This window comes from Notamacropus eugenii, chromosome 1, assembly GCF_028372415.1.
Source record: "Notamacropus eugenii isolate mMacEug1 chromosome 1, mMacEug1.pri_v2, whole genome shotgun sequence".
NCBI classification, from domain to species: Eukaryota; Metazoa; Chordata; class Mammalia; order Diprotodontia; family Macropodidae; genus Notamacropus; species Notamacropus eugenii.
The window spans coordinates 183,217,066-183,229,694 of NC_092872.1; positions in this window are offsets into that span (position 1 = coordinate 183,217,066).

Below are 12,629 nucleotides of genomic sequence, written 5' to 3' on the forward strand. Positions count from 1 at the left end.
ATACTGTGTGTCTGTGTCAGCTCGGCTTGGTAAATCCTAGGTGATCTCCCTTCCTGCTGCTGCTGCTACAAAGCCCATGTGGCTCCCATTTCTTTTCATCTCTTAGTCGACTGTCTAAATCTCTTTCAAAGCTTCAGGGCATAATTCAAGCCTACCGTTTGGCTCAAAAATCACAATAGTCCAAATCCCTCTCAGGTTTGGAAGGAAATGATTTTCCCTCTGAACTACAAATCCCAGGATGCCAGGGAATTCTCAAAGCCCTGTCACTCTTTCAATAGCTACACCGTATTTTTTGAAGAAAGCACAAGAAAACTGTAATGATAGCCAACATTTATAGAATGCTTTAAGGTTTGCAAAGTGCCATCTATATGCGACCTCATTTCATCTTCTCAACTGTCGTTGGGGAAAGTGCTACTATTTTTCCCATTTTATAGATGAAAATAGTGAGGTTGAGGTGTTAAGTGAGAACATCTGAGAAAGATGTCCTATCCACAGGGCACTGGACTTGGAATCAGGAAGTCCTAGGTTCAATTTTCATCTCACACTCTACTAGCTGTGAGAGCCTCTCAGTCTCAATTTCCTCATTTGTGTGGGGATAATCATAGCAGCCACCTCACAGGATTGTTGTGAGGATCAAATGAGATAATCTGTGTAAAGTACTTGGTAAACATTAAAGCCCTGTATGAATGTTAGCTATTATTAGCTCTTATGCAAATTAGCACTATTATTATTAACCATGAGACACAACACAATCTAGGCATTTAGAGAGAGGGAGAGAGAGGTTAAAAGCCTCGTAAATATTTAATTCAATGAAGCTCTTGAATGAAATGGTCCTCAATTAAACTCAACTGAAGTGCCTGCTGTGTGCAGAGCTTCCTGCTAGGCACCAGTGGGATATGTGGTGTAGATAAGGCGTTGGTAAGTTCTGCCCTCATGAAGTTTCTAGTCTGACAGGATTAATTATGATGCACAATAAAGTCCAAGTCTCATAGAAAGGTACAAAAGAAAGTGCTGACATGAAATCCGAGAAAGAAAAAGCTTTACTGGTGGGAAAATCAAGGAAGGAAAGTATTCTTGCAGATGGTCTCCCCTCAGATTTTAAAGGATGAGTCATAATTCAAACAGTCAAAGACAGGGAGGAAGAACATTCTAGGCATAAGGAACAATATAAGTAGGGGTGGGTTGGGAAAGTTTTTGGGGTGCAGAGTCTAACCCAGTTTAGATGAAGTAGTTCTCATCCTTTTTGTCTTCTCAGCATTCTTTTTCTGCAGTATTGGTAATGTGCATATTTTGTCTTTACATATCTGTGTGTCTTCTCCTCACCCGGTAGAATAAAGTTGCTTCTTGAGGGCAGGGATTATTTAACTTTTTGGTTTTTCTATTTCCAACACCCAACACAATTCTTGGAACATAGTAGATGCTTAAATGCTTGTTGAATCCAACTGAATGTACAACATGAGTGGGGAGTGACATGAAATAAGGATGGGAAAAACAAAATGGTAGCGGACAGTGGTAACTGGGTAACTAGGTGGTGCAATATATTAAGTGTTGGGCCTGGGGTCAGGAAGACTCATCTTCCTCAATTCAAATCTGGCCTCAGACACTCAATAGCTGTGTGACCTAGATAAGTCACTTAGCCCTGTTTGCCTCAGTTTTCTCATTTGTAAAATGAGCTAGCGAAGGAAATAGCAAACTACTCCAGAATTTCTGCCAAGAAAAACCCCAAATGGGGTCATGAGGCAAACATGACTGAAAAATTGCTGAGCAATGGACAGTGGAGGTTTTGGATGCCTGGCAAAGGAGCTTGAAATTTACCGAATAGGGAGTCACTGTAGGTTGTTGAGAAGAGCAGTAACGGGACTAGATCTCTATGTAAAAAAAGAAAAAAGATTAGTCTAGCAGCTGTGTGACAGACATTGCAAGGGGGACAGAAAGAAATAAAAAAAGATTAAGTGAATTATCACAACTATAAAAGCAACCATAACTAATTTAGATTGTGCTTTAAGGCTTCCAGTGAGGAATGAAGTGGCACCAGGAAGAGACAAGGATAAAGATGGGAGATTTTTGGGTAGAGGTGTGACATGTCTAGAACACTACGTAAGGCAAATGAACCTAGCAGCAGGAGAGGATTCAATTAGGGAGTTCCCTTGGGAAGACTTGTCCAATAGTCCAGGCTGATAATAATGAGAATAATCCTAGGCTGGCAGTAAGAATGAAGATTGCAGGATGGATTTAAGAAACGAGAAGGAGGTGCAAGTCTTGCTAACAGTGGCAACATAGCTTTTGAATACAGGAGATTGAGGGCTATAGAGAGAAGTAGAAGGAAAGGATCATGAATGCAATCTGATACAAAGGATCACAGACTTAAAATTGGAGGGGACCTTAGAGGTCATTTAGCCCAACCTCTTGATTTTATAGAAAACTGCGGCTCAGAGAGATTAAATAACTTGCTCAAACAGGTAGAAAGAAGCAGAGCCAGAATTTGAACTGGGGTCTTACAACAAGTCCTATGTTCTTTTCACCATGTCAAACTTGAGATGCTTGTGGAACATCCAGGGGATCTGTGAGTAGGTAAAAGTGTGGATCTGAGGCTCAGAGGAGAGGCCAGGATGTCAGAGATGTATTTGGTAGCCATCTGCCTAGAAGGAACAGCTGAAACCCTGGATTAAAGGTGACAGCTGAGGGAGAAGAGGAGAGAGCCAAGGGAAAAACCTTGGGGGATGCCCAACTTGAAGGATCAGAAGGAGGGGGAGAAGCCAGCGAAGGAGACAAATGAGTAGTTAGAGATGTAGGAGAACTAGAAGAGCATGATGCCTCTGAAGCTGAGAGGAGAGAATATCCATTGGGAAGGAAAGATTGATGTTTGGAAGAATGAATTGATGAATGAACGAAGAAATGAATAGAAAAAGTCATCATAAAAGGTAATTAGGAGGCACTGGATGACTTCTGAAAGATCAATCTCAGTAGCATTGTATCAGTGAAAGCCAGATGGAAATAATACATGTAAAGCATTTTGTAAATGCTTTATATTACATACACTATACAAATGTTGTTGTTGTTAGTAGCAGTATTAATAGGGGTTGAAGAGAAATAAGAAGGAAGTGGAGACACTAACTGTAAATAGGGGGTCATTTAAAAATGTTGACAGTGAAAGGGAGGACAGGGATGGGATGGTGAATTAGGACTGGGGTGGGGGGTTGGGTAACAGGGCTTTGCCCCAGCTGCTGAGCTGGTAGGCCCCAAATTTAGAGAGCACTGAAAGCACTGAGATTCCTTTAACTGTAGAAGCAACAAAGCTTTAGTTAGCGAAGATTGTTCTAAATAGACAATCACCAACTAGGATGAGCTCCTCCACCCTCCCAATGCTATGTGATGGACACCCCACCCCCCAACTCCTCAGGGAGAGGTTGAGTTATCCAACACATCCCCAGAGTGCAATCAGACATGCATGCCCCAGGCATGACAATTCCTAGTTACAAATTTGCCGAATAGACAGAAAGCTTTTAAGGGTTAGAGAGACATTACTATGTCTGCAAGGCAGGTGGAGGGAGCCAGGAGAAAGGGAGAGATTGAAAATGTATGAGATGGAAGATGGGATTTCTGGAGTAAGAAGATGAAGGAATAGGATCAAGGGCTTCTTAATAGAGGAATTGGTCTCAGCTCTGGGCAAAGAACTTGTCAAAGATCAGAGGGAAGGACAGAGTATGTCATAATGCTAAAAGTTTTTGATAAATGGAGGAGTGGAGCTGAGAAGATTCTTTCCACATGGCTTTCATTTTTTTCAGTGATGCAGGGAGCTGGGTTATCTGCTTTGTGTGGAGTCAGGGTAGACAGTTAGGGGCTTCATGAAGGGTGAAAAAGTTTATAAGAACAGTTATCATGAGGGATATCAATAAATGTAAAGAATGTAGAAAAATCAAAATGTTGGTGAAATGGGGTTGGAGGTTCATTGTTTCAAGTACCTAGTTTAAGATTGTTTTTCATACAAATTATCCATTCCTGAACCTAGAATTGGCATTGGAAATGGGAGAGAGAACTGAAGGAAGGGAGAGAAGAGGTCTGAGCTGGTCAGACCTCAGACATCCACACCCCGGAAGGGCTTCCTTCTTTGATCCATTTCAGTATCACCCCTGCAGATGGTCCAGGAACAAATGTCCATGTGCCTCCAACAGTTTTGCCTTTTCTACTACTGTTCTACTGCATGGAACAATTCATTTGTCAGGACTTCTCATTCTCAGCCAGCTCTACTTGACCACAAGGGAGCACCAAAGAGTTTTCTGTTACTTTGGTGTTCATTGAACAAACGTGGTCCATGGCTCTAGGGGTGTGTGTGTGTGTGTGTGTGTGTGTGTGTGTGTGTGTGTGTGTGTGTGTGTGTGTGTGTGTGTGTGTGTGTGTAATGAGTACAAGACCACAGCTATGTAGGGACACAGAGTAGAAACAGAGATAGGGATTGTACACCTGAAACCAGACCCTGATTCCCAACCAGAAAACTCCCATAACCTGGGAGAAACTCCATAGTAGCAGAAATGCCTCCTGTATTTGACACACTCTGAGATGGATGGGAGAAATGTTTGGGAAGCCATCTACATGAACATGGAATCATCCACCTAGAACTGGAAGGGACATCAGAGGATATGTAATCTACACACACACCCTTAATTTATATCTGAGTAAAATGAGGCCCAACGAACATAAGTATGGCTTGTCCAAGGTTATGCAGGTGAGATTTGAACTCATGTCCTCTGATTCCATAGTACACTGTCATAAGTCAATCTTAGGTTTCTTTTAAAGAGCTCAAGGTGCTTCATATTCATCTATCTCTGTTCTTCTGATCTTTTAAAGCATTTATTGTTTGTCTTGCTCAGTTTTCTAACTTTAATTATCTATATTATTCAGGCTTGTTCACTAGAAGGAGGGCTGAGTTCAGTCAGGGTCTCAGTCTTAGTCCTTTGAATAAGCTATTTTTCTCCTTCAAGCCTCAGTTTATCTATAAAAAGGCTCAAGGAAGGATTATAGGCTATCAAGCTAGAAGAGACCTTAGAGACCATTTAGTCTGACCCTCTATTTTTGAATAAGAAGACCCTGAGGTTAAAAAGGATTAAGTGACTTGTCCAATGGCATCCAAGCAGTAAATGGCAGACTTGAGATTCACACCCAGGTCCTCTGACACCAGAGCCAGGGTGCTCCCTGGGCAGCCTGTCCACTTTGATGACCTCCATTGCCATTGGAAGCTCTGACCTTCTAGAAGCTTGTGATTTGAAGGTCTCTTCTGAGTCTGTGGCTAAGGTTTTACCACCTTCAAAAGTAAATATAAAACACCTCCTTCTTGCTCTGTGCTACATGTGGGATGCTCTATCAAGGGAACTGAACAGACATGATTTTTTTTTAAAATTAATTAATTTATTTAACTTTTAACATTCATTTTCACAAAATTTTGGGTTCCAAATTTTCTCCCCATTTGTCCCCTCCCCCCACCCCAAAACACCGAGCAGTCTAATTGCCCCTATCACCAATTTGCCCTCTCTTCCATCATCTCTCCCTTCCCTTGCCCCCATTTTCTCTTTTGTCCTGTAGGGCCAGATAACTTTCTATACTCCATTGCCTGTATTTCTTATTTCCTAGTTGTATGCAAGAACAATACTCAACACTTGTTCCTAAAACTTTGAGTTCCAACTTCTCTTCATCCCTCCCTCCCCACCCATTCCCTTTGGAAGGCAAGCAGTTCAATATAGGCCATATCTGTGTAGTTTTGCAAATGACTTCTATAATGGTCATGTTGTGTAAGACTAACTATATTTCCTTCCATCCTATCCTGCCCCGCATTGCTTCTATTCTCTCTTTTGATCCTGTCTCTCCCCAAGGGTGTTGACTTCAAATTGCTCCCTCCTCCCATTGCCCTCCCTTCCATCATCCCCCCCACCCTGCTTATCCCCTTATCCCCCACTTTCCTGTATTGTAAGATAGGTTTTCATACCAAAATGAGTGTGCATTTTACTCCTTCCTTTAGTAGAATGTGATGAGAGTAATCTTCATGTTTTTCTCTCACCTCCCCTCTTTTTCCCTCCACTAAAAAGCCTTTCCTTGCCTCTTTTATGAGAGATAATTTGCCCCATTCCATTTCTCCCTTTCTCCTCCCAATATATTTCTCTCTCACTGCTTGATTTCATTTTTTTAAGATATGATCCCATCCTCTTCAATTCACTCTGTGCACTGTCTCTACGTGTGTGTGCATGTGCATGTGAGTGTGTGTGTGTGTAATCCCACCCAGTACCCAGATACTGAAAAGTTTCAAGAGTTACAAATATTGCCTTTCCATGTAGGAATGTAAACAGTTCAACTTTAGTAAGTCCCTTATGACTTCTCTTTGCTGTTTACCTTTTCATGCTTCTCTTCATTCTTGTGTTTGAATGTCAAATTTTCTTTTCAGCTCTGGTCTTTTCATCAAGAATACTTGAAAGTCTTCTATTTCATTGAAAGACCAATTTTTCCCCTGAAGTATTATACTCAGTTTTGCTGGGTAGGTGATTCTTGGTTTTAATCCTAGCTCCTCTGACTTCTGGAATATCCTATTCCACGCCCTTCGATCCCTTAATGTAGAAGCTGCTGGATCTTGTGTTATCCTGATTGTATTTCCAAAATACTTGAATTGTTTCTTTCTAGCTGCTTTGCAATATTTTCTCCTTGACCTGGGAACTCTGGAATTTGGCCACAATGTTCCTAGGAGTTTCTCTTTTTGGATCTCTTTCAGGCGGTGATCGGTGGATTCCTTGAATACTTATTGTGCCCTCTGGTTCTAGAATCTCAGGGCAGTTTTCCTTGATAATTTCATGAAAGATGATGTCTAGGCTCTTTTTTTGATCATAGCTTTCAGGTAGTCCCATAATTTTTAAATTGTCTCTCCTGTATCTATTTTCCAGGTCAGTTGTTTTTCCAATGAGATATTTCACATATCTTCCATTTTTTCATTCTTTTGGCTTTGTTTTGTGATTTCTTGGTTTCTCATAAAGTCATTAGCCTCCATCTGTTCCATTCTAATTTTGAAAGAACTATTTTCTTCAGTGAGCTTTTGAACCTCCTTTTCCATTTGGCTAATTCTGCTTTTGAAAGCATTCTTCTCCTCATTGGCTTTTTGAACCTCTTTTGTCATTTGAGTTAGCCTATTTTTTAAGGTGTTATTTTCTTCAACATTTTTTTGGGTCTCCTTTAGCAAACTGTTGACCTGCTTTTCATGCTTTTCTTGCATCTCTCTCATTTCTCTTCCCAGTTTTTCCTCCACCTCTCTAACTTGATTTTCAAAATCCTTTTTGAGCTCTTCCATGGCCTGAGCCCACTGAATATTTATTTTGGGTGTTTGGGATACAGAAGCCTTGACTTCTATGTCTTTCCCTGATGGTAAGCCTTGTTCTTTCTCATCAGAAAGTTCACCAAGAAAGTAATCTTCTATGGTCTTATTTTTTTTCCCTTTTCTGGGCCAGTGACTTGACTTCTGAGCTTCCTCTTCACACCCACCTGGCCTCCAGATCCACCCAGTCAGTGCTTGGGGTCTGAGATTCAAATACTGCTTCCCAGCCTCAGGGCTTTGGGCGGGGGCAGGGCTGCTATTCTGTGTGAGATTAAGTTCAGGTGCTCAGGTGGGGGCAGGGCTGCCACAAGGGGCTCAGTTCCCTCAGGAGGTTTATGCAGAGACCTTCAACAATGGATCCTGGCTCCTGCCTGCCTGGGGAGCCCTGGTCCACTCCCACCTCCACTGCTGCCTCCCGAGGGGACCTGAATTATGGGGATACCCCACTCCCCTCTCGGCCACCCAAAAAGACTGTCTCACTGACCTTTGGTGTCTGGGGGTGGAGGGACCTGTGTGGCCACTGGAGATTCTGTCCCTGAAGCCTGCTTGGATCTGCTCCTCCTGGTGCCATGTGGCCAAGGCAGGGCTGGGCTCTGCTCTGGATCTGGTCCGTTGCTCGACGGACCTTTCGTGTCAGTTTTTCGGGTCTCTCTGGAACACAAATCTCCTCTACTCCATTGTTCTATGGCTTCTGCTGCTCCAGAATTTGTTGGGAGTTCTTCTTTAGAGGTAATTTATAGGCTGTGGATTTGGAGCTTGTGTATGTATATCTTTCTACTCCGCCATCTTGGCTCTTCCTCCACAGACATGATTCTTGCATGAATAACTCATCATTCAGCAAATATTTAAGCCCTGGTTGTATGAAAGGCATCATTCTAGGAGCAGTTGGATGTGGAGGGAGTCCAGAGATTTAGAACGTCTTTGCCCATACACTCTAGTTAGGGAAACAAAATGAGACACACAAAATAGTACATAATGATACCTAATAGTGTGTCATAGGGCATGAGGTGAAGGGTCTAGACAATAAGAGAGGGAGAGGAGGAAGAGGTTTTCAGGGACAAGGTTGATCAGGGAAAAGTTTACGGAGAAGGAAGTAATATGATGGGTGACAAAGTCAAGACTCCAAAAGACCTCAGCAGCTGAAATCATGGACCAGATGGAGGACTGAAATGTAATGGGAAAAAATGGAGGATTCTATACTTGGGTTAGTTAAAAAATGTGTAGAATGAGAAAAATATGGTTAACGAGAAGTTTGTTTAAAGATAACTGGGAAGTTTGGGGAAGTGTAAGCTGAAAACGGGTCAAAAGTGTTCTTTTGCAGTCAAAAAAGTGAATATGATCTAAGCCTGAAGGATGGCAATGTAGTATCCAGACAAGAGTGGTAATAGCCTCCACTGTACTATGCCCCAGTCAGATGGCCATCGGGATACTATGTGCCCTTCTCAGCATTACCTTCAAAGAAGAACATGAGAAAGCTGGAAAATCCTCAGAGGAGGAGGAGGAAGAAGAAGGTGAGGGGACTTGAAACCATGCCCCAAGAGAGTGTGGTGTTGTGGGTAGGTGCCTGGTCTTGGAATCAGTGGACCTGGTTTTTATTTTTGGCTTGGTAATTTATTACCCAAGTGACCTTGGGCAAGTCACTTAACAGGTCCTAAGTCACTAAAACTCTTTGAGACTCAGTCTTCTCAACTCTAATATGAAGATAATAATACTTATGCTAACCTCTCAGGGTTGGGAGGGAAAGGTTTTGTAAACTAGAAAACCTGTTTAAAAGTGCTTTTATTATGAGGATTGGTTCAAAGGGCTGCATTGGCTCTGTTTGGCCTGGAGAAGAAAAGATTTAGGCAGGGCCATACTAGCTGCCTGCAAATATTTGAAGGGTTGTCTTTCAGAAGATGGATTAGACTTATTCAACTTGACCCCAAGGGGAGGACAAAAATCAGGTGATAGTTGCTACAGAGAGGGAGATTTCAGCTCAGTAGGAGAATTCCTAATAATTTGAGCTGTCAAAGAGTGGAATGGACAGCCTTAGGAGGTATTGTGTTCCCTAATGTTGGAGGTCTTCAAGTAGAGACAAGATAAAAATAACTCACATTGATACAGCACTTTAAAGTTTACAAAGTGGATGTCCACTTGTATAGAATGCTGGAGAGGGCATTTCTACTTCAGTGAAGGGTTAGATGACCTTTGAGATTCCTTCCAACTCTAGGTTTCCATGAGTCTATGATTCTAGGTGTGCCTTATGCTGGGCTTTGAAGGCTGAATAGGATTTAGAGAAGATATCAAGGGTGAATGGTGGTCAATAAATGTTTGTTGATTGATTGATCTATAATAGGGGAAAACTTTCTACCTAGCACAAAGGAGAACAAGGCATCTAAACTACTGATCTAAGTTGGGGTCATGTAGTGGCTAAAGCCCCTCTGATCTGAGCTTCTAATTTTCCTCTTCAGTGAAAGTTAAAATGTACTAACCATTTGAACTGTCAGCTGTGGCCACCTGAGTGTCACTCCTCAGGAGAAATGGCCTATCACTGCCATCCTGGAGTTGAACTTTTGATTTCTCTGAACAATGAGGCTGTGACTAGACAGCATTGCATGTGACTTGGGGGTTTTAGTGGATTGACTGCAAATTTAATATGAAGCAATGGTGTAACCTGACTGCCAGAGAGTCAGTGTCATCTGCAAGGTACATTCGTAGTAGCATGGTGTCTGGAGTGGGTGAAGGGCTGGGCTGATAGCTCCATGATACTGCCCTACAAGAATTGAAAGCCTTTATTAGCATAGGCTCTGTGTGTGTGTGTGTGTGTGTGTGTGTGTGTGTGTGTGTGTGTGTGAATACAAGTAAAGCCTCCCTCACTTCATCAGAGCATTCTACCTCTCCTTGAGTTCACACCAGTATGAAGTCCCCTGGGCTACTGTTCTCCATCTCTACAGTAACTTCCATGTTATTTCTTCTTTGCTCCTATGGGGAGCACCTATAGCTCCCCTGCTACTGTAAAACTGTCCTCCTGCAGCTTAGAATCCTTTGAACCCTTCCCAACCCATCTCTTAAAGGCCAGGTACAGACTTTGTACAGAGTGAGGAGAGTATATAATGGGAGTAGGGTTCCACTTCTATTCCCCCTTATTGGGAAAACACAAGACTTGAGGGCAAAGATGTTCCCTTTTTTACTTTACAAGAAAAGATCCTGGTAACCTGTATTATCTCATAGGATCGTAAATTTGGAGCTGGAAGGGACCTTAGAGGTCATCCAGTCCAACACTCTATTTTACAGATGAAGAACTGAGATGTAGAGAGGTTGTGGCTTGCTTAAGGTTATTGAGGTAGGAAGTAGGAGAGTCAGAATTAAAGCTGCTTCAATCTGAAGAGTCCTGGGGGAAGGTTTTAGGGTAGGGAGACTGTTACTGTCTTCAAGTAATTGAAAAACTCTAATAGGGAAATAAATTTAGACTTATTCTTGTCTTTGTGAAACTATGGGCAGAGGGATGGAATAGATGCTTCCCAAGGGATCTTCCTGCTCTGACATCCTGGAATTCTATGATTCATTAAGGTGCTAGTGGCAAAGTTGGAAAGTATGTGAAATTCCAGCCATATTCTCATATTCTCCCCAATTCTGAAATCTCTTTTCACTCTGGTTCTCTGCTGCCTGATTCTTGTAGTCTTGATCTTAGTTAGGAGCCAACCAGTTCTTGCTAAACTATTGGTTGATAATGGTAAGAGTCAGGAGAAACATTAGCCTGTGAACCAACAGATCTCTACAGAAGGATTGTGAAATAGCAGTGAGCACAGGACACACATTTGAATTTGGGGCCCCACTCTGTCCTTAATGCAGCTTGGCTTTCTCATTAGGCTCTTCTTAGCGAACTGGGGGCTATGGGAGTATAATTTGGTTGCTTTTGCTGATGAAAATCATAATAAAATTGACTTCAAAAAATTGTACATATCTACCTTTCCAACTCAGTCTCCTATAGCTCCCCTATACGTATCCTGCATTCTGTCTAAACTGTATAATTTCTTATCCCCCAAGTATAGTCCGTGCTTTTCTGCCTGTGCTTTTTTTTCTTATTCATTCTACTCAGAAAGCCCTTCTCCATCTCTGTCTGTCAAAATTATCTCCATCCTTCAAAGCCCAAATTCTGCCTTCTCCATGAAACATCCCTTGATCTCCCCAAACAGAAACAGCCTCTCTCTCTTCTTAACTCCAAGATTATTTTGTTAGTATTTTTCTAATGCCTCTTGTCTCATGGTTTTTATCCTTCCTAATCCCCCACCCCATATTTTAAGCTCTGTGAGGTCAGAGATTGTGACATTCATCTTTCTGTCCTTCATGGGTCCTTGTCCACAGCATGAGCTCAAGAATTATTGAACTGAATTAAACAAAATAACTCTGAAGAACAGGAAAGAAAGATGTCTGAGTTCTTCAAGCAGGCAGTGGGAGGTATTTTCTGACTAAACCCTGGGGATGTGCAAATAACATCTGGGAAAACATCTCTAGGGATGTATTTCCATTTGGGCCTCTTGAAAAAATAAATTACAAAAGAAAAATGCATATGTGGGTGGGGACAAGGACTGTTTCATTTCTAACTTTCTCTAGTGACATATGCCTGATCCATATGTAGGTACTTAATACACATTGATTGATTGATTGGGGGTGGGGAGATGAGAAGGGTCCACTGGTGGTGGTAGTGGTGAGCACAAGCCTATGTTTTTCTGTTTGGAGATAATCTGTCCAGAAGAGGAATGGGACTACATTCCTTGGGTTTTTTTTTTCTTGTGTCTACTGTTATGTGTGCCCTGAGCTCTCTGCCACCTCCCAGTCCTTCTGCCAAGACCTGTTGGTTCATAGGCTAAAGTTGCTTAATGTCTTTGAGATGAAACATAAAACCCAGGTCCCCACTACAGCACATGCCAAGAATGGCCCCTGCAGCCCTCGGTTGCTGTAATAATCAGACTCAATGCTAGCGGCTCTGGTTCTGGCCTGGGTCCAGGTCTGGTAATTGCAATCTGCCTGTCCGAACTCTCCTCCTGGGGACACAGTTGGATGAAGCTGGACTCAGCCTCGTGTTAATACTGTCTTTCAGCCTTATGTTAAATTGGCTGTAGGAGCATTGCTATTGGGAAAAACAGCAGCCAGGCCCTGGGGGTGGGTGGTGAGGAAAGGAGGATTGAGTTTATTCCACAATGTCCAGGAAAGGTGGGCAGCTTCTCTAATACCCTGGGGGACACAAAATGTGATTTCATTGAACAGGTGTTTCTCAGTAGGAAAGCACTAAGAACTTCCCAAG